This window comes from Falco punctatus, assembly GCF_963210335.1.
Source record: "Falco punctatus genome assembly, chromosome: 2".
Lineage (NCBI taxonomy): Eukaryota > Metazoa > Chordata > Aves > Falconiformes > Falconidae > Falco > Falco punctatus.
In genome coordinates this window covers 4,534,430-4,552,494 of record NC_137581.1, presented here as the reverse complement: position 1 = coordinate 4,552,494, position 18,065 = coordinate 4,534,430, and the positions used below count along the sequence as shown (strand labels likewise).

Genomic DNA, 18,065 nt, shown 5'->3' with positions numbered 1-18,065 from the left:
TGCTTTTGTTATACCTCTGTTCTTTGCCCTGAGAGCTGTCTCTAGAGAATATCTAGATATTTGGGTTCTCTTGTCAAAATAAGTTGTCTTACGTGAATTGGAGGAAACTTTTGATGCTCAACTCTTTAACGTTTTATTGAAGTGGCAGTTCTTGCCGTCAGTCTGAAAAGTATTTAGACTTAAAACTGATGGGAAGTAACCAGTGATGCTGGGGCTTTGCAGTTGTACGGAGCTGATGGGCATCAGCCATCAGTCTCCTATGAGAGGAGGAAACACTTTGGAGGACCAGATCAGCAGAGATGGGGCAAAGACAAACTGCCTGGAATAGATGTTCTTCAGGTGTTCAGTGGAGTGATGGAAATGAGTGCACTTTCACTTTAGACAGAGAGGAGTCTGACGGTCATGTCACAACTTGGGTGTGCCTTGCATAGGTGAGTGCATAGGTTGGGGCATGTGCTTCTAGGGGAGGTCAGCAGAGATTCAGTCGGGTGTCAGATGGGGGAAGCGGGGAACAAGGGCCATGTCAGTCATGTTGAGGCTGAGAGAGTTGGGCTTGTTCAGCCTGCAGGAGAGAAGGCTCCAAGGAGACCTTAGAGCAGCTCCAGTGCCTAAAGGGGCCGATAAGGACGCTGGAGAGGGGCTTTTTACAAGGGCAGGTAGTGATAGCACAAGGGGGAATGGCTTTCAACTGAAAGGGGGGAGATTTAGATTTAAATTAGATACAAGAAAAATTCTTTACCATGAGGATGGTGAGGCGCTGGCCCAGGCTGCCCAGAGCAGCTGTGGGTGCCCCATCCCTGGCAGGGCTCAAGGCCAGGCTGGACGGGGCTGGGAGCAGCCTGGGCTGGGGGGAGGGGGCCCTGCCCCTGGCGGGGGGTGGGACTGGATGATCTTTAAAGTCCCTTCCAACCCCAACCATTCTATGACTCTATGTAAATCTGAGAGGGTGTGCTGAGGGCTTTAAGCATGTCAGGGTGCAGAGAGTATAGAGAAATTTCTGATGACGAAATGGTTTTCCAGAGAGAGGGTCCTGAAATGAAAATTCCATCCCTGGTATAGGTGGTCAGAACAAGAACAGCATAAACTGTGCCAGGACCAGTGATCAAAATCTCTGCTTCATGCCACTCGGGCCCTGCAGCAAGCAGGGTGAAGTGTTGTAATTGCTTGATAGTTTGAACCAGGAACAAACCTGTGAGGTTTATTCAGGAGGAAAGGAAAAAGAGAGTGAGCAGTGCCAATGTTCCTGATGGGGGGAGGCTGCACAGGAGATGGGCAAGGATGGCAAGCACTGCCAGCTCCTGCTCCACTCTCTCTGCGCTGTTTCCATTCTGAGTGTGGTACCAGAGCCAGCAGTTTCCCTGGCAGCCTGCCGCAGCTGGCAGATCCCTGCTCTCTGCCTTGCTCTGGAGTCGCTTGCAAAAGTCACAGGGGGTTGGAGGGTGGCAGCAGAAAACTCGGAACCAGAGCAGGACAGGACAGAAGTCTGGAAACCCACATGGCGTTTCTCCTCTGCTGTAAATGTGTGAACTTTCTCAGCTCACTTAGTGTCCTTGGTTTATACATGGGTAGTGGAGCTATTGGGCACGTTCAGGTATTCTGTGTTACCCAGAAGAAGCTGTTCTTCACCCACATCAGTAACATTTTGTCACCAAGTAGTGTTTTCTGGAGGAGTGATTTTCTGTGCATTGCTTAAAATTTAGAAGAAGATCCTGAAATTTTATGAGCCCCTAGTGTAAGCAGAAAAAGTTGGCCGAGGGGTTGGGGGAGTATTACCCTTTCCTGCAGAAACCATTGCTCATTTTCCCTTTGAAAACAGTTTCAGGGTATTTTTTTTATTCCAAGCCTTTGTTAATTCATTGTGCAGAGAAACAGCAGATAGCTGGTTCTTTTAGAAAGCTGCACAGATTAGAAGACACTTGAATACATAAGCCACAAGCAAAGACGTAAGAACATCCAAAGGAATAATAAATGTGAAGTGTGATGCTTTCTGGACTGCTGCACAGCTGTGAAATAATGGGTGAAGTGAGCTTTTTGCCCTCACAGATCGCATAGATCTGCTAAACCTCAGTACTTGTGAGTTTGACTTCTGTTTTTTTTGGCTTCAGATACAGCCAGTGTCTGGAGTTGAGGCACTCCAATACTCTGCTTAGTGTCCCCAAAAGACCTGCTAACTTAGCTAAGCTTTTGGGCTTGAAAGAGATGAGCTGCATAGCTTGAATTGTAACTGGGTGCCTCTAGTTCTGGGAGGCTGTAATGACTGCGACCTTTTGAAACCTTGTTCAAACTGTTTTTGTTGCACTCAGACAGGAATGTTATGTGCTTTGTTCCATCTCCTAAAAGGCAAACCTTTTTGGCCACTTGCAGCTTTTCTACATTGATATATATGGGTCAGGGGAGGAAGCAGGCATAGTCTGTTAGATGTTTTCAAGCTGCTGAAAAAGTCCTTCTGAATGCATGAAGGAGGTTTTAAGATCCCAGCTGAACTTTTGCAAATAACTTCTGTCTTGATTAGGAACAGAAATAAGCCCCCAAACTTGAATTGCTTCCAACTTATGTGGACATGAGTGAGGGGACTGACGCTTGTCTGAGACAGACCTGTGTGGGAAAGGGTTCCATATTTAATTCTGAACTCTTCCTTTCCCTGGAAGGAAGCATCCAACGTCTCAGTTACCATTACTGGAATGTCACTGTTTTTCAAACGGAGTGAAACATACATTCAGTAGTTGAAATTAAGGTGAAGGTTTGCCCTGCCTCTTGAAATTATGGGAAGAGCTTTTCTTGATGCCTGTATGCCTTTAGGTACGTGTCTTCACAGAATCACAGGCCACTTGAAGTTAGAAGGGATCTGCAGTGGTCATCTGGTCCAACACCCTTTGCTGAAGCAGGGTCACCCAGAGCCATTTGCCCAGGATTGCGTCCAGGTGGCTTTTGAATATCTCCAAGGAAGGAGACTCCACAACGTCTCTGGGTAATCTCTGCCAGTGTTTGGTCACCCTCACAGTAAAAAAGTGTTTCCTGATGTTCAGAGGGACCTTTCTGTGTTTCCGTTTGTGCCCCTGGCACTGGGCTCCACTGACAAGGGCCTGGCTCTGTTGGTTTTGCACCTTCCCTGCAGGTATTGATGTACATTGATGAGGTTCCCCCAAGCCTTCTCTCCTCTAGGCTGAACGGTCCCAGCTCTGTCAACTTTTCATCATAGGGAAGATGCTCCAGTCCCCTCAGCATCTTCGTGGCCCTTTGCTGGACCCTCTCCAGCCTGCCCATGTCTCTCTTGTCCCGTGCTGGGCTCCCTTGTACACAGCCCTCCAGGTGTGGCCTCACCAGTGCTGAGCAGAGTGGAAGGATCACCTCCCTTGATCTGTCACCAGGACTTTCTGCAATGCAGCACAGGATGCCATTTGCTGCAAGGACCCATTGCTGGCTCCTGTCCAGCTTGGTGTCCACCAGCACCCCTAGGTCCATTTGTGCCAAGCTGCTTTCCAGCTGGGTAACCCCCAGCATATTCAGGAGCCTGGAGGTGTACCTCCCTGGATGAAGCACTTTTCATTTCTCCTTCCTGAACTTCATGAGGTTCCTGTAGGCCCACCTGTAGTTCTCTGGGTCCTCGCTGAAGATTAGGAGTGATGCTTGCTTTCCTGCAGTCTGTGGGCACTTCTCCCAGTCCCCATGATTGATAAAAAATTATCTAGACTGGCCTCGCAAAAAGACATCTGTCAGCTCCCTCAGCACTCATGGGTGCACCCATCGGGGCCCGTGGACTTAATTCTGAGTCCCCCTTTGTAGATGTGAACAGAAGCTTCTAGAGGAGGAGTAAGGCCTTGAGAACTGAGCCAGTTCCTCAGCTCTCCCTTCTTCCCTTTTCTTCCTCCATCTATTGCCTGCTGACCTCAGCACTCAATTACTCCAAAAGACGCTACACTTGCATGACAAGGCTCCTGTGTGTTAGGCTTTAGATTTAAAGCCTATAGGTAATGTGGCTTTACAGGCAGGACACCTTTGGAAAGCTTCTCCTGAGGCGGTGGTGTTGCACGTAACACCGGTGTGTGTAGCCTGTGCAATGTGTTTGCGGTTACACTTGGCTGAGTCTGCTGCAGGGACCGACTGCACGACTTCAGCTCAGGCTGCCTCAACTCATGCTGTTTGCTTTGGAAATTACAGTTTCAATTGCTGCTGATAACCCAACTGATTGTTACGTTATACATTTAGTGCTCTTTTTTTAGTCTTTTCCTTAATTACTTCTGTAAATAATTTTAGAACACTTAGCATTAATTTTGGAGAAGCTGGCATATCAAAGACTGTAAGGCTAGCAGCAGGTGCTGTAAGTAATCACTCTTCTAAATTAAGCAACGCTTACCAAGGCAGTAGGTTAGTTTCTGGGTAAACAGCCTGCATACAGATTCTTAGAATCAGCTGGATCGTGACCCAGCAAATGACTCAAGGCTTTGTGTAGCTTTTAATCACATGAATTGTCCCACCAAGCCTTTCATTTTTAGAGGGAACTGGGGCTGTGCTCGAGCTTCTGTTGAAATAGCGCTATCATGTTGGAATCTCTGTCACCTGGGTCTCGGCTTGTCTCTGGGGCTCAGTCTGCACTGCCATCAGAGGTGTATTTGGAGCACGGGCAGATGTGTCGAGCTGCCTGGAGCCCAGAGTACGTACCTGAGTGGCTAATGTTTATGCCGAAGTCTGGGCTACCGTGGATTTCTGTAACTAGCACAAGAGCAAGCAAGGTCGTGTTGGAGAGCTTTGTGCTGTTTCCTTCTCCACCTTTGTGTGTGTGAGTGGATTTCTGCAAAAATATTTCCTCTGATATCTCTTAGAATTCTCTTGGGACCTGGAAGCGGTAACGGTTGTCCTGCAGGACAGATTATGCTCAAGTGATGCTGTCATTAGCCCGTCGCTTTGGATCGTCACAGCTCCAGCCAACAGTGCTTTTGCTCGAGGCTGGGGGGTCACCTCCAGAAGTGTGGCTTGCTCTTCAGAAACTGCTCCGAGCCCATGAGGCTCCAGGGGGTCAGTGGTGTTCGTGACTTGATAATTAAATGATTTTCATCAACTCTGCAGGGCTCTGAGGAAATTGATAGAAATCTTTGTTTCCGTCACTACACAGAGCGTGACTTTGGAGCACTTTGTCTCGCTTGTGGAGTAGGAAGGTGTGGTTCATTCAGACTCAAGCTCTCTTTAAAATACATCTTCCTCCTTGAAGATCATGCTAAAAGGTAAGAGGAAGGGGGGAATTTCTACTTTCAGGGAATCCTGTGCAAAGTAGAATAGAGCAATAATAGAGCTCTTCTCTCCTTTCTTGAATCCCTGGAAGAACTTAAGAGAGTTGGAGGAAAAAACCCATAGATTTTTGGTGCTTCCATGTGACTGTAGACTGGGACCTATCCCTCCTTTGAGTTATGGTTGGTGCCTCCTGTGTCTGTGGATGCTAATTATCAAGCTGGTGTTTGGAATCATACACCTGCTAAATAGATCTGAAGCCACTTTTCACACTCCTTAACTTGATTTTTTTGCTACGGTCAGTCATCTTCAGGCAAAGAGGCTGTTAGGCTTGAAGCTCGGTGCTGGGGTACAGCCCTCTCAAGTTCAAAAATATAATAACGCAGAATGACAGGTTTTGGAAAGTTGAGCTCAGTTCTTGTGAACAGTGTTACAGAATGACATGGCTTTTGTAACTGGTTTAGGGGTCTGTAATCTCTTTAAATAAATCTCTTTTATCTTCTCACTTTCTGGATTAAAAGTTTGTGGATTTGTTCGCTCTGAAATCCTGGAGGCACAGTTCACATGGTAGTACAGTCCAACCAACTCAGTATTCTACTAAAGCAGATTCTTGCTCTGTAAGCAAAAATATTGTTTTCAGTCTTTGTTCTAGAGGTGGCTGCTTTGATTTAAATGAACACCTTGAACAAACCATGAGTAGGGGTTGATCCCCCAGTCACATCTATCAAGTAGCGGCAGATTCTAACCCTATGTTCAGGAAACTTTGTCTGGTGGAGAAGGTGCTGTCGTCCAGCCTGGAGAGCCTTATGGAGTTCCTAGCTCTGTAATGGGAACAGGGTGGACAAACAACTTGGATTTTGGATAGCTCAGCCTTACTCTGATACCTGAAATCTCATGTGGCGCTGTGAGCAAAAGGTCCTCTTTAAGTGACGTTCCAGTTCCGTGGTAACTGGGACCAAAACATTTTTTAAAAGAAATAGTGAAGAGGAAATCGTACTTGCTACCTACCAGTGACTCCCCACTCTTTACAGATCTGACGGTGGATGCCTTGTGGGTTTAACAGATGGTCCAAATGCATGTTAGTGCACGCAGATCATTTGTGTTCTCTGAGGTGCTGCGAGATGCCTCCAAGGCTCGGAAACAGTCTTGCACTGGACAAGAGCTGGGTGGACAGCGATTTGGTGATGGGAGCACAGAAGTGTGCTAATCTTGCGCATGTTTTCTGGGCAGCCTTTTCAGAAGGGGTCAGAATTTGACCTCTTAAATACTGTGACGTTGGAAGCAGGGAAACCTTGTTTCCCAGATGATTTGGCTCTGTGTGGGCTGCAAGAATTGAAAGCATCAAGTAATGCAGCGATCAGATATTCAGCGAATGTCTTGCAGGCTGGCTTTCTGAAGGGACTCCTGGAAGAAAAAGCAGAGGACCAAACATCCTCTGCTCCAAATTTGTGGATTTTGGGAGGGAATAGGTCATTCAAGAATACTACTTTGCATCTCTCACTGATTCTCTCTCTCTGACTGCCTTAAACTCAGTCTATCCAAATCTTTTTTCCAGTCTGGACAAAGAATTTGTAGTGCTTTCTCTTATCAAACGTAGAAGGAAAAGGAATCCTATCCCTTACCAAAGATATGGACATTGCGTTAGAGGACTTGAACATACTGATAACAAAATATTAGTTCACCAGTCTGTCCTCTGAAATAAAACGTGTCGAAAAAATTGCTGTAACATTAGACTGAAACTTGGCAATTACGTTTGTGTGGCAATTTGATTCATTCTCCTAAAATACCCCTGGACAATATCCAACTGTAGCTGTGCCCTGATCCCAGGACCACGCTGCAGATGTCCTGAATGCTCAGATGGAAGCAGCAAGCTCTGGCAGCGTGTTCCGTGTGGTTGTTAGAAAGCTTTGAAATCTGGTTTGCTCTCAGAGGGCATTCCATTTGGGAAAGAGGAACTGATGGCATCCCAGTTTTAACTCTGGAAGAGGAGGAGAAAATAAAAAGCCTCAGAGACCCAAGCTTTTGTCTAGCCTGTGGAGCTGGGTGTCTTGTTCTGGCTTGCCAGCCTGCCTTCTCATTCAGGGCTCTCTGAGTGGTCGGTAACCACATTCCCTCTGCGAAAATCAAACCGCTGTCGATGTGGCCTCTGAACCCTGGTCTCCCATGAGCATCGTCAGTCACAGTTGTCTCCCTCTTTGTCCTTTCACAGTCATCATTTGAAAAACTTTCCACTGCTTTTGCCTTAAAAACAACTTTTGAAGTTAAGGGTCCCTTTTGTTTTATTGCCTATAAAGCACACATGTTAATTACGGGACAATTGCTGTGTTAGCTGAGGTACTGCAGTCTTTCTGGGGGACTAAACCCTGCTCCAAGCAGGAGCAGTTCAGCTTCTCTCGCTCAAACTCCCAGGGCCAGGGGTGAGGAATTCCCTAGGGTTTCTGCTCCGTGGTGACAGTGGTATCTTGTGTGGCTGCTGTTTATTACGCTGTAAGTAATAGTTTAATGGACTTGCACGCAATAAATTGCTATTTCGTGTTGGTGTGTGGTTTTCAGTAGTATGTCAGAGAATTACTTATGCCTTTTAATTTGCATCATTCAAGAAGGTAATATTTTAAGTATGTGATTGTGATATCAAGAGTTTATGAAGTGGAGGGCAGGCAGGCTTTTGCTTGCTCCAAAGATTTCCTGTCTAGAAAACATAAGTCATAAACATGACAACTATGGGATTTTTTTGGCTGCTTTTTTTCTCCCCCACCCTTCATTGAGTCAGGCTTCTTGCCTTCTCCTGCGTTTAGATCGTCTTAAGAAAATGACCAGTTTCACGGTAAAACACAAGCATACCAACTAATCCGTGGAAGTCTTCTTGTAATTTGTTTTAAATTGGAACCTGTCTGGTCTCTTCAGCAGCCTGTGTGCTTAGTTTGACTCTTGCTCCAAAACGAGTCGTGTTTCAATCCCCGAAAGGCCTGCTTTCCATTGGCTACCTTTGAAACTTTTTTCTTTTCTTTGGGTTTTTTTTCTGTTGGTTGTCAGGGAGCTGCTGCGATTGCTACAGAGGCTGCACCGAATCCTTATGTATTGTGTCCCAGTTGCTGCCTTGATTTTTTTATTTTTTTCACAGGGATCTGATCTGACTTACACCATAGGTGTTGATCCTGTCATGTGCAAGCCCCTGCTGCGTCTAGGGATCCAAATAAAGGATCCGTGTAAGAACTGGATGCTGCAAACCCTGTGCTGTTGTCAGTGAAACTGGTGACTTCAGTTTGGGCAGGCGCCAGGTCCCCTGTTCAGAGCAGCAATACTGTGCGAAGCCCTGGGCTTGTGGAATATGTGACCTGGCTGTTGGTTGGCTCCCTGCAGGATGGTCTGATTAGGTTGAACCTCAGGGGAAATGTTCAAGTTAATTAAGGAAATAGTGACCAGATCAGAGTGTGGAACAGGGATGGGAAAGACCATCAACCAGTAGCAGACTGGTTTCTTGAGCATCCCTGCCATTAGATCTGGGCGCAAAGGCACCGTGTGGACAGCAATTGGCTCTCAGACCTTGATGTGTCCTGGCTGTAAACCCATCCACCTTGCCCCAGGTCATGCTGGGGATGTCAGTAGTTATTGTAGGGCTGTTCTAGAGGTATCTGTGGGAGAAGATGGCAATTTGGGAGGTGGTGCTGGAAAGACATTCTAGAAAAGCATCTGTCTGTTGTTGGTGTTACTTACCTAATCACAAAAAACAGCAGCGAACCAAAGCTGGGGGATTATGCACAAGTTAAGCGATGTCCTGGATGCACCTGCTTTGTGGTTTTTTTGCTTTTAAAAGTATGGTTAGTTGGGCATTGAGTAGCTTTTGGAGATGTGTTTTTAGCCACTGCTTTTAAAATCAGCATGCTAAAACTCCTGTGGAATTGTGAGAGTTATATGCATATGTAAACAGGTATTGGTTGAATTCAATAATTATAAAATATACCCTTGGAAACCTCATCTCAGATGTTGTCAGCAGGTCCTTCACATTTTGCCAATTTTCCAAAGCTGTCAGGTAGTGCTGTGTGGGAAGTGTTACGGGGCATTATGGGATAAATCCTGAAATCCTAATTCAGGCCAAACTCCCACTGTTTTCAGTGGGTGGCTTGCTGGCATTAAGGCCAAGTACCTCTTAGCTATCACAGGTGACCTTTCTATCTTTTTTAAAGTCAAGGAGACTGAAAATTGATGCCTGTATCTTATAGCACAGATCAAACTGCAGGATTGCAGCCCTTAAAATTTATACATGTGCTTTGTGAACATGAAGTTAGTTAAATAAAAACATTTCCAGTAACTGTTCTTTAGATTCTCAGTAATGCTGGTGACGTGCCAGAGACCTGGAAACAGAAATGAGCTGGTGATTTAAAGCAGCATATAAAGATGACTCTCATCGTGTAGGGGAAATGCCAATGTTCTGAAAACTGTTTTTCATAAATGGAGAAAATACAACTGCTTTTATTTTAAAATGAAAACTTTAAATTCTTTCAAAATATCAGCACAAATTTATTAGATTTATTTGTTCAGATAATTGATTTTTTTTTAAAAAAATGTTTCTATGAAATGCCTGTGACTGTCAGAATATTGCTTTCCAGTAAGAGATACTGAATTGCATATATTTTAGATGTTAATAATTTGGAAGTAGGTACCTGAAGTTCCTGACTGTCACCATACAGTTGAGATCATATGTTGTTCTGGCCTCTTCTGGCTGTGCAAGAAAGAGGAAAGTGTTTGTGTTGGCAACATTCAACAAACCAAAACAATATCCCAACAGTAAAAAAAAAGAAAAAGGCCCAAAAACTTTTCAAAAAATGTTGCTGTGTAAACCTTGTCTGGCAGAAAGTCTTCCCAGCTGAGCTCCTTTCCTTCACCTCCATGGAGCACCATCATTAAAGTCTGCCTGAACCTGTCTTGGTGTCAGCCTTGAACTAAGGACTTGCTCAGCTGCGGTTGAGGCTCCGAAGCCCACGCTTTTTCTTCCTTCCCTGCTTCCTCTAAGGTGGTCTCTGCCTATCTGCACTTAAAGTTAGGGAGAGCTCTTCTGTCCCATCATCTGGGCTCCAAGGGGAAGGAAGGGTTTTGTCATCCCTCCTTGCCCCCCTTTACCCTCCCATCAGGGATTGCATACACAATTCTCTTTTTCTTTCTTTTTTTTTTTTTTTTTTTTTTAAACTGGGGATGTGTTTCTTATGAACTGAAGTTGCAGAAGCACCTGAAAGGGATTTTTTTTCATGATGCCTGCGCTGTAACACGTGAATTGCCTTTCCTTGAAAGAGGTAATTGACTGATTGCAGGAGGGCAAAGCAAACAAGAAGTACTCACGCTTTCCCTGGCTCTTGTGTCTCCAAGATCATAAATGAGGTTTCTGTGAGAAGCAGAACAAGAGCTTGCATCTCTCAAGTATCAGGACTGTACTGCATATGTTAAAGCTCAAAATAAGGGTGTTCACTGATCCCAGCTCTTCCACTGTTTTTTGGGTTTTGTTTTGCTAAAGGTTGTCACTTATCACCTCTTGTAATTTTTCTTCATCACTGAACTGGGGCCATGGAGGCTGTTTGACTAAAACCACTTGCTTCAGATAAGTTGTTTGAGTGATGTTGCATATCTCTTTCCTTTAGAGCCTCCCTGCCACTCTGTGCGGCTTGTAATTGTGAAACTGGTGAGGTTGGCAGGAGCCTCAGTGGGTAGTTTAGTCCAGCTCCCCACTTACAGTGGTGGCAGCATGTTCAGAGGCACGCCCAGCGGGGTTTTGAGCACCCCCAAGGATGGAAACTCCATGATTTTTCTGGGCAACCTGTTCTGTATGTTTGGTTCTATCCCAGGAAAAAAGTTCTTGTTTCTGTTTTTTTGTTTTGTGTTTTGTTGTCGTGTCCATCCCCCCAACTTCTTATGTTTAAGTGGAATTTCCTGTATTTCAGTTTGTGCCCGTTGCCTCTTGTCCTGTTGCTGGATACCACCAAGAGGAGCCTGCTTCCATCTTCTTTACATCTCCATCAGGTATTTATGCATATTGACAAGATCCCCCTGAGCTTTTCCTTCTGCAGGCTGAACAGTCCCAGCTCTCAGCCTCTCCTCATATGTCGGATGCTGCAGTCCATTAATCATCTTCGTGGACCTTTGCTGGATTCTCTTCAGTCTGTCCATGTCTCTCTTGTACTGGGGAGGCAAGCACTTGACCCAGCTCTCCAGATGTGTCTCACTAGCTCCGAGCAGAGGGAAGGATCACCTCCCTTCACTGCTGGCAGTGTCTTTCCTAATGCGGTCCAGATGCTGCCGACTTTCTCTGTGGCAAAGGCACTGTGGAGGCTCATGGTCAGTTTGATGTCCACCAGGACTCCCAGGTCTTTCTCTGCACAGCTGTTTCTCTGCCTCTTGGCTCCCATCTGTGCTGATGCCTGGGATTATTCCTCCCGAGCATCAGGGCTTTGCATTTTCCTTTGTTGAACTTCACAAGGTTGGTGTTGGCCTGTTTCTCCAGCCTGTCCAATATCCCTCCGAGTGGCAGCACACCCATCTGGTCTGTTAGCCACCCCTCCCAATACTGCATCATTGTCAAGCTTCCTGAAAGTGGACTCTGTGCTATCACCCATAATCTTTCCTTTACGGGGAATCCAGAGCCCTTCGTGAAGTGTTTCAACAGTTCTGGAAAGTACGTTGCTGTTCGCTGGGAAAAATCAGACAGAGACGAGGTAGCTTCCCTAGCAGTAAAAGAACATTTAATACTGTGCCTTCTAGTGAAGGAATTCATCATTATTACTTAAAGACTTTAATTCCTTGGCTCTTTGATACTTCCTGCAATGCCAGCTCATGCCCTGTGCTAACACCATAGCAACCTTCTATAAGTGTCACTATATGATGTTGCTTGTTGGCCAAAAGCTGGACAAGGAATGCTTTCTAGGGTAGGATATCCACGGTGTCGGTAGGAAAAGTGCAGCAGAATGAGAGAAAAATCCTTTTGTTATTCAATAGTATTGCAGAGTGACGGTGGGTTGGGGTTTTTTCCTCCCCTAAACTGTGCCCCAGAGGAAATATGGGCATCAACTGAAATTTTCTCAATGCTTTATCTATATCCCCCTCCCCCAAAACCTCTACACCCTAGGCACACTCTAAACCTCTGGGCTAACAGATGGTGTTGAGAGGGGGAGGGAGGGGGAACAATTTGCATCTAAATAGCTGAAATAAAAAAGGGTCATGTCCCACAGACCAGCCCCACTCACCTGCTGTTTAAATCCCCCTGAGAACCAGGCAAACGCGCTTAGTTTTTTAACGTCTGCGTCAGCTGTACTTACTCTCTGAAGCATTCTGCCCTAGAAAAGCTGCAAACCCACGTATCTTGCTGGCTGGGTTGTGTTCTGGCCCCAAACCCATGAACTCTTAAGGATTTGCTTCTTTGAATGTGGTTGACAGCTGTGTCACTTTTGTTCAGCCCTCCCATCAGAGTGACTGCTGCTGTTGGCTATTGTAATTAGTGCAAGCGCTAATGGTATAGAAAAGGTCCAAACCAAATATTACCTCTTCCATCAGCTTTATACTCACATGGCTGCGTGGGTCTTCGGAGGTGCTTCTTGCTGTATGGTCCTATGGCCTCACGCCACAATATTCTGCGCTGGGTTTGTGTGTGTAGGTGAGGTGAGGTTTGGCCCTAGTGACCACCAAGCTGCAGCGCGGCGGTGGTCCTGATCCTGATCCTGCAGGTGTGCGGCGGTGGTCCTGATCCTGCAGGCCTGCGGCATGGTTCGCTGTTGGGTGGTGGTGCTTAGTCCTGCCTGCAGGCAAATCTAAGTTGCTTTGGCTTTCTGACTCTGTACTGTAGATATTTGCCAGGTTAAACTAAGACCTTGCTGCTCTGTGATGATTTTCTTCTGGAGTGTAAAGATCTAAAAGCTGTTACAACTGTTGGTTCTTTTGGGGGTGCGGAGAGGAAGAGAAACATTTACCCACCATCTCTACAGATTTACGGAGGCTGCCCTGGCTCTACGCCCTGTCCTAGCAGCAAGGAGTGAGCTTTTGTCTCTTCAGACAGACTTTCTCAAAGTGTTACGCTGTGGAAAGCCTGTAATGAAGAAAACCTTCCCACTTCATCATCATCACGTGGGCTATTGACACACTGAAACCATCCTACCTGATTTCCCAGTGGTATTTGAGGGATGCAGGCAGTGGAGGAGGCAAGAGAGCTTCACAGCTGAAGTTTAGTCTTACTACTAAATTCCAGGATGAGTGAAACCTTTTTCTACCCACCAGCTCCTTGGGCTTCTACGCTCAAATGCTAAAAACAAAGAATGTGAAGATAGTCCAAGTGGTTTAGGAACTTTATTAGTTTTGTCTGTTGGCACCTTTTCCACCTCCCAATGAGCCTTTGAGCATTTGGAGTTCAAGTTTTGCAGACTTGAGGGCTCAGTAGGATAAGGAGTGGTGAAGGAGAGGGCTGGGGACCCACCGCTGCCTTCTGTGCGTTGACCTGGTAGAGTAAAACTTCTGCAGAGGGGGATTTTTATTTCTGGAGTTGGAAGATCTTGAATCTCTTTTTTTCTCCAGCACAAGTCTGAAGGGAAATTGTGAGGTTAACCTTTCTGAGCTGCCCGGCCCTCTCTCCCACAAGTGTCTTGGAAGAGGAAATGGACTCAAGAAGCGGCATTGTTTACTTTTCTTGTTTAATTCCTAAGCATATGCCAATATAGTGAGTGGTAGTGGCTGAGTAACCTGTGTGCGTGAGGTCCACATGGAATTGGGCAACAACCCTGTTTATATGCCTCTGGGGAGTTGGTTTATTTATTTTTTAAATTAATATGAATTCCAGTTAGTAGAAACAAGATCTGGTGTGTGCATATGTACAGAAGTAACTAGGCAAGGCGTAATACCAAACAATACGAATTCAGAGCTGTCTATTGTGCTTTATAACTTTTTACAGCTCTTTTTTTTATATTTTTTTTAAAGTACTTCACTTGGGGATAATTATTATAGACTCCTAGGATGGTTGGGGTTGGAAGGGACCTTGCAGATCATCTGGTTCCAGTCCCCCTGCCCTGGGCAGGGCCCCCTCCCCCCAGCCCAGGCTGCTCCCAGCCCCGTCCAGCCTGGCCTTGAGCCCTGCCAGGAATGGGGCACCCACAGCTGCTCTGGGCAGCCTGGGCCAGCGCCTCGCCGCCCTCACGGGGAAGGGTTTCTTCCTCACGTCCAACCGAAATCTCCCCTCTTTCAGTTGAAAGCCATTCCCCCTTGTCCTATCACTGCATGCCCTTGTAAAAAGCCCCTCTCCAGCGTCCTTGTTGGCCCCTTCAGATAGGGGAAGGCTGCTCTAATGTCTCCCCAGACCCTTCTCTTCTCCAGGCTCAACAACCCCAACTCTCCCAGCCTGTCTCCATGCCAGTTGTTGTCTTCATATTTGTGCTTGGGACTGCCCCAGCCCATGTGCAGGACCTTGCACTTGGCCTCGTTGAACTCCACGAGCTTCACACAGGCCCACCTCTCCAGCCTGTCAGCGTCCCCCTGGGCCATCCCTTCCCTCCAGCCTGCCGACCCCACCGCACAGCTCGGGGTCATCGGAAACTCACGGAGGGGGCACCAGATCCCAGCATCCATGTTGCCGACAAAGATGTTAAAACAGCACCAGTCCCAGCACTGAGCCCTGGGGAATGCCACTTGTCACTGGTCTCCACCGGTATTTTAGAAATGATTTTATAAATGGTCATATGGTGCATACGTGCTGTCTGGGAGTAAGCAAGATGAGTTACTTGGGTGGTGCAAATGATATGCACACACGTGTGTATATGTGTGTACATACACATGTACATATGTATGTGCTCTCTACTGTACTGCACGCTCTGCCTCTGCCCTGTTCCTTCTGCCCCCTCCCCGTGGGCCCCAGTGGGGTGCTATGTGCAGGTAACTGGTGCTGGCAGCTGTGCTGGCTTGTGCTGCTGCTGTCTCCTATGGATAAAATGCTAGTTATGCAGCAGGGCCCCACCGAGCGTGTGAGAGCAAATCCAGAAATGAAAGAAGTTTTTTGAAATTTTTTTTTTTTAAATAAAAAAGATGTAAATTGCACCTCTTCTACAGCTGCACATGTTACTTTTCGACAAGGGAGGCAAAGGGTGGAAATACGAGGAAATAAGAGGTGCCCTTTGACATGACATTTGCAGGTAGTGGGGCAAAGAATGGGGAAACTGTGTTTATTGGCCTCAGGTGTATACTGCTTTTATTTTATTGGTTTTCTTTTAGGTTTTGTTGTTTGTTGGTTTTTTTATTTTTTTTTTAAACTGGCTTAGCAAGTGGCTGATTGGCATTGGGCAATTTTATTTCTCTGTCTTCCTGAGCTCTCCAACTGGGAGAGGAACTTGTGTACAGAAAGAACCATTCCAGTAGTCTACAGTGTTTTTTCAATCACTTTCTGTGTGTGGAACTGAAAGATTAAAAAAAAGATGTGCAGGATTGGAACCGTGCCTAAAGCAATCCTCAGGGATAACAGGATTATTTTGACTGATTTTTTTAATTAAAATAGAATGCTAAATAGATTGTTTTGAGTATACATTCAGCTCTGGATTGTTGTTATTGGCCTAATTGCCTCCCAAATTAGAGATACCAATATTCAAATTCACTCTATCCCTCAGAGGACACTGACATTAAGTGTGAGTGTGAAATGCTATGTAAATGATATACAGGCAGGCAAGGCAGAAAATGGTCTTTAAAGACGTTAGCCTAAACTTCGGTTTTCTCTTTACCTGCTGTGTCTTGACAGACAGGATGATGAATTTATATTTTTCTGTATTTATTTATTTATTTATCTGTCCTGACAGGTCTTTCAAATGCTTAGAAATGTAGTCTGAGAAAAATGCCAGTAATCTCAGCCTTTGAGGAAGCAGCAGTTAACGAATCTCCAAGGAAATATCCAGAACACAGATGTTCCATGGGGGAGAGCAGGTTAGGAGCCAGCAGAGAGGGGCTGGAGACAGTACATCATCTTGAGTCTTAGACAGAAGCTGTCTGCGGATTTTGAAATGACAGACTTGTGGGCTGATCTGCTCGGGGCTGCTTTTTGAGAGCCCATTTCAAAAAGTAATGATTTGGCATCTGACCACTTCTTTTTGAGATGTCTAGGTTCAGCTTTGTCAGAAACAAAGCATTAGGTATTTCCAGATTTTTAATTGTATTAAGGGTTGAAACCCTTAGGGGAAGTTTCACTTATGGGGATGTATATTCACACCATGATAGAAGAATATATTTTAGTTTAAAGAATATATATTAGGCTCAAATCCAACTTCCGTTTTTAAAGCTAAAAGGGACCAAGCATAATGGCAGGCCACAAATTTGAATGTCTGTTTTAGATTTTAATAGAGCAACAGAGAATGATAAAACTTGGACGCTTTTTTTGAAGAGGACTACTTAAGCTCCTCAGATAAAACTAGATAGATACTGAAGAGTATTCACAGAAAAACAAGTTATTTTGAGCCCAAAGTAACTTTCCTTAAAAATAAAAGCAGCCAAATGTGCATACCTCAGGTGGCTGTGAATCAGCACCTGCAAATACCAGCGGTACGAGAATAACTAGGAATGGAGGGAAACTCAGCTCGAAGGATGCGGCTGGAAAGAAAGAGTGGAGGAAGCAACCTCGTACTTGCAAAGGAGACAGTTCACTTAAGCCACCAGGTCATGGTCTGTTTTGGAATGATTTGCAGGATGCCCTTTCTTGCAGCCAGTGTGTTTCACTTCACCACGTCGCTCTGCGAGGAGTGTAAGAACAGGCAAGGGGGAGTTAGTGTGGGTTGTGCTGCAGTGGGTGTACAAATGTGAGCCTCAGTAAAGATGGAGGCAGCACTTACGTGAGGCAGGTCGTAAATGCCATGAAGTGGCTGGGGCAATATTGGTTTGGGAAGCGCAGCCCCGTGCATTCCTCCTGGGGATGCTCAGAGACCAACGCTGAAATTTCTTGTGGGCTGTGAAACAGCTGTTTCCAAAACTGACTGCCCTGTTTGTATCAGATTTATAGCGAACAGAGCTGTTACTGCAAAGGCGAGAGGTGGAATTATAGTGTGCTAGCTGCAGAATGTAAAATAACTCCTTTTATACTCTCTTGCCTTTGATTTACAACAGGAGAGAGAGGGCTTGTGGGCAGGTAACCTGGGGTGGATGCTGAAATGAGAATTGGCTTGACAGCCTGAACACTGAGGAAGCTTTGGGGTTATGGGTAGCTAGCAGGAACCTCTACAAGAGCGTGCTGGCAGTGAATGTCCTTGAATCTTAATTATTGGAATTAAAGTATGATCAGAAAACTGTGCATCTTGATCTGCTGCATGCTGTGCTCTCCCAGGGAGGCTAATTCACATGCTGATGACCCACAGCTACTTCCTGCTAAGGACCTTCAGCAAGGTGACTTCCAGCAGTGGGAGGGAATTCTGTGCTGAACAAAAATACCTTGACTCAGACAGCTTCCTAGAATGCCAGTTTTTGGTTGTCTTCATTTTGGAAATCTGGTGAGTTTTGGCTAGCGCTTAGAAAAGGTACAACAGAGCTGCTTGGCTGCTCAGTACTGACCATAGCATTTTTAGCATTTTAAGTGCAGAGGGAGTATGCAACCAACCTGACAAAGCATTTGAGATGAATAAAACATGCATCCTGGCAATCCATCCATCAGTGAAATCTGAATTCTGCTGAATTTGCAGTTCATATTGTTGCTAATTTTATGATGTAGATGCTTGTCCACAGGGAATTGGATTGAAAGAGGCAAATCACTTGCTGCAGATGCTGACAGGGCTGTGCACAGGAGCTCCACCAGCCTCTGCTGGATCGGGTTTTGTTGCTGCATCCAATGGTGCTGCTTCATGAGGAAGAACGAG

The 18,065-nt window shown here is 45.7% G+C and overlaps 1 protein-coding gene across 6 annotated transcripts in view; it reads left to right on the top strand.

The window, feature by feature from the left end:
- The window catches only part of PAK1 (p21 (RAC1) activated kinase 1), a 73,515-nt gene that overhangs the window by 15,255 nt on the left and 40,195 nt on the right, over window positions 1-18,065 (top strand). For 4 of the 6 annotated variants that reach the window (XM_080374806.1, XM_080374812.1, XM_080374813.1 and 1 more), the window contains one exon: window positions 11,154-11,232. The exons of 1 other annotated variant lie outside the window; for it this stretch is intronic. The gene's annotated coding sequence lies outside the window, so the exon portion shown is untranslated. Of the gene's footprint in view, window positions 1-11,153; window positions 11,233-12,910; window positions 12,930-18,065 lie in introns of those variants that run through there. One more of the 6 variants, XM_080374809.1, reaches the window with a different exon arrangement.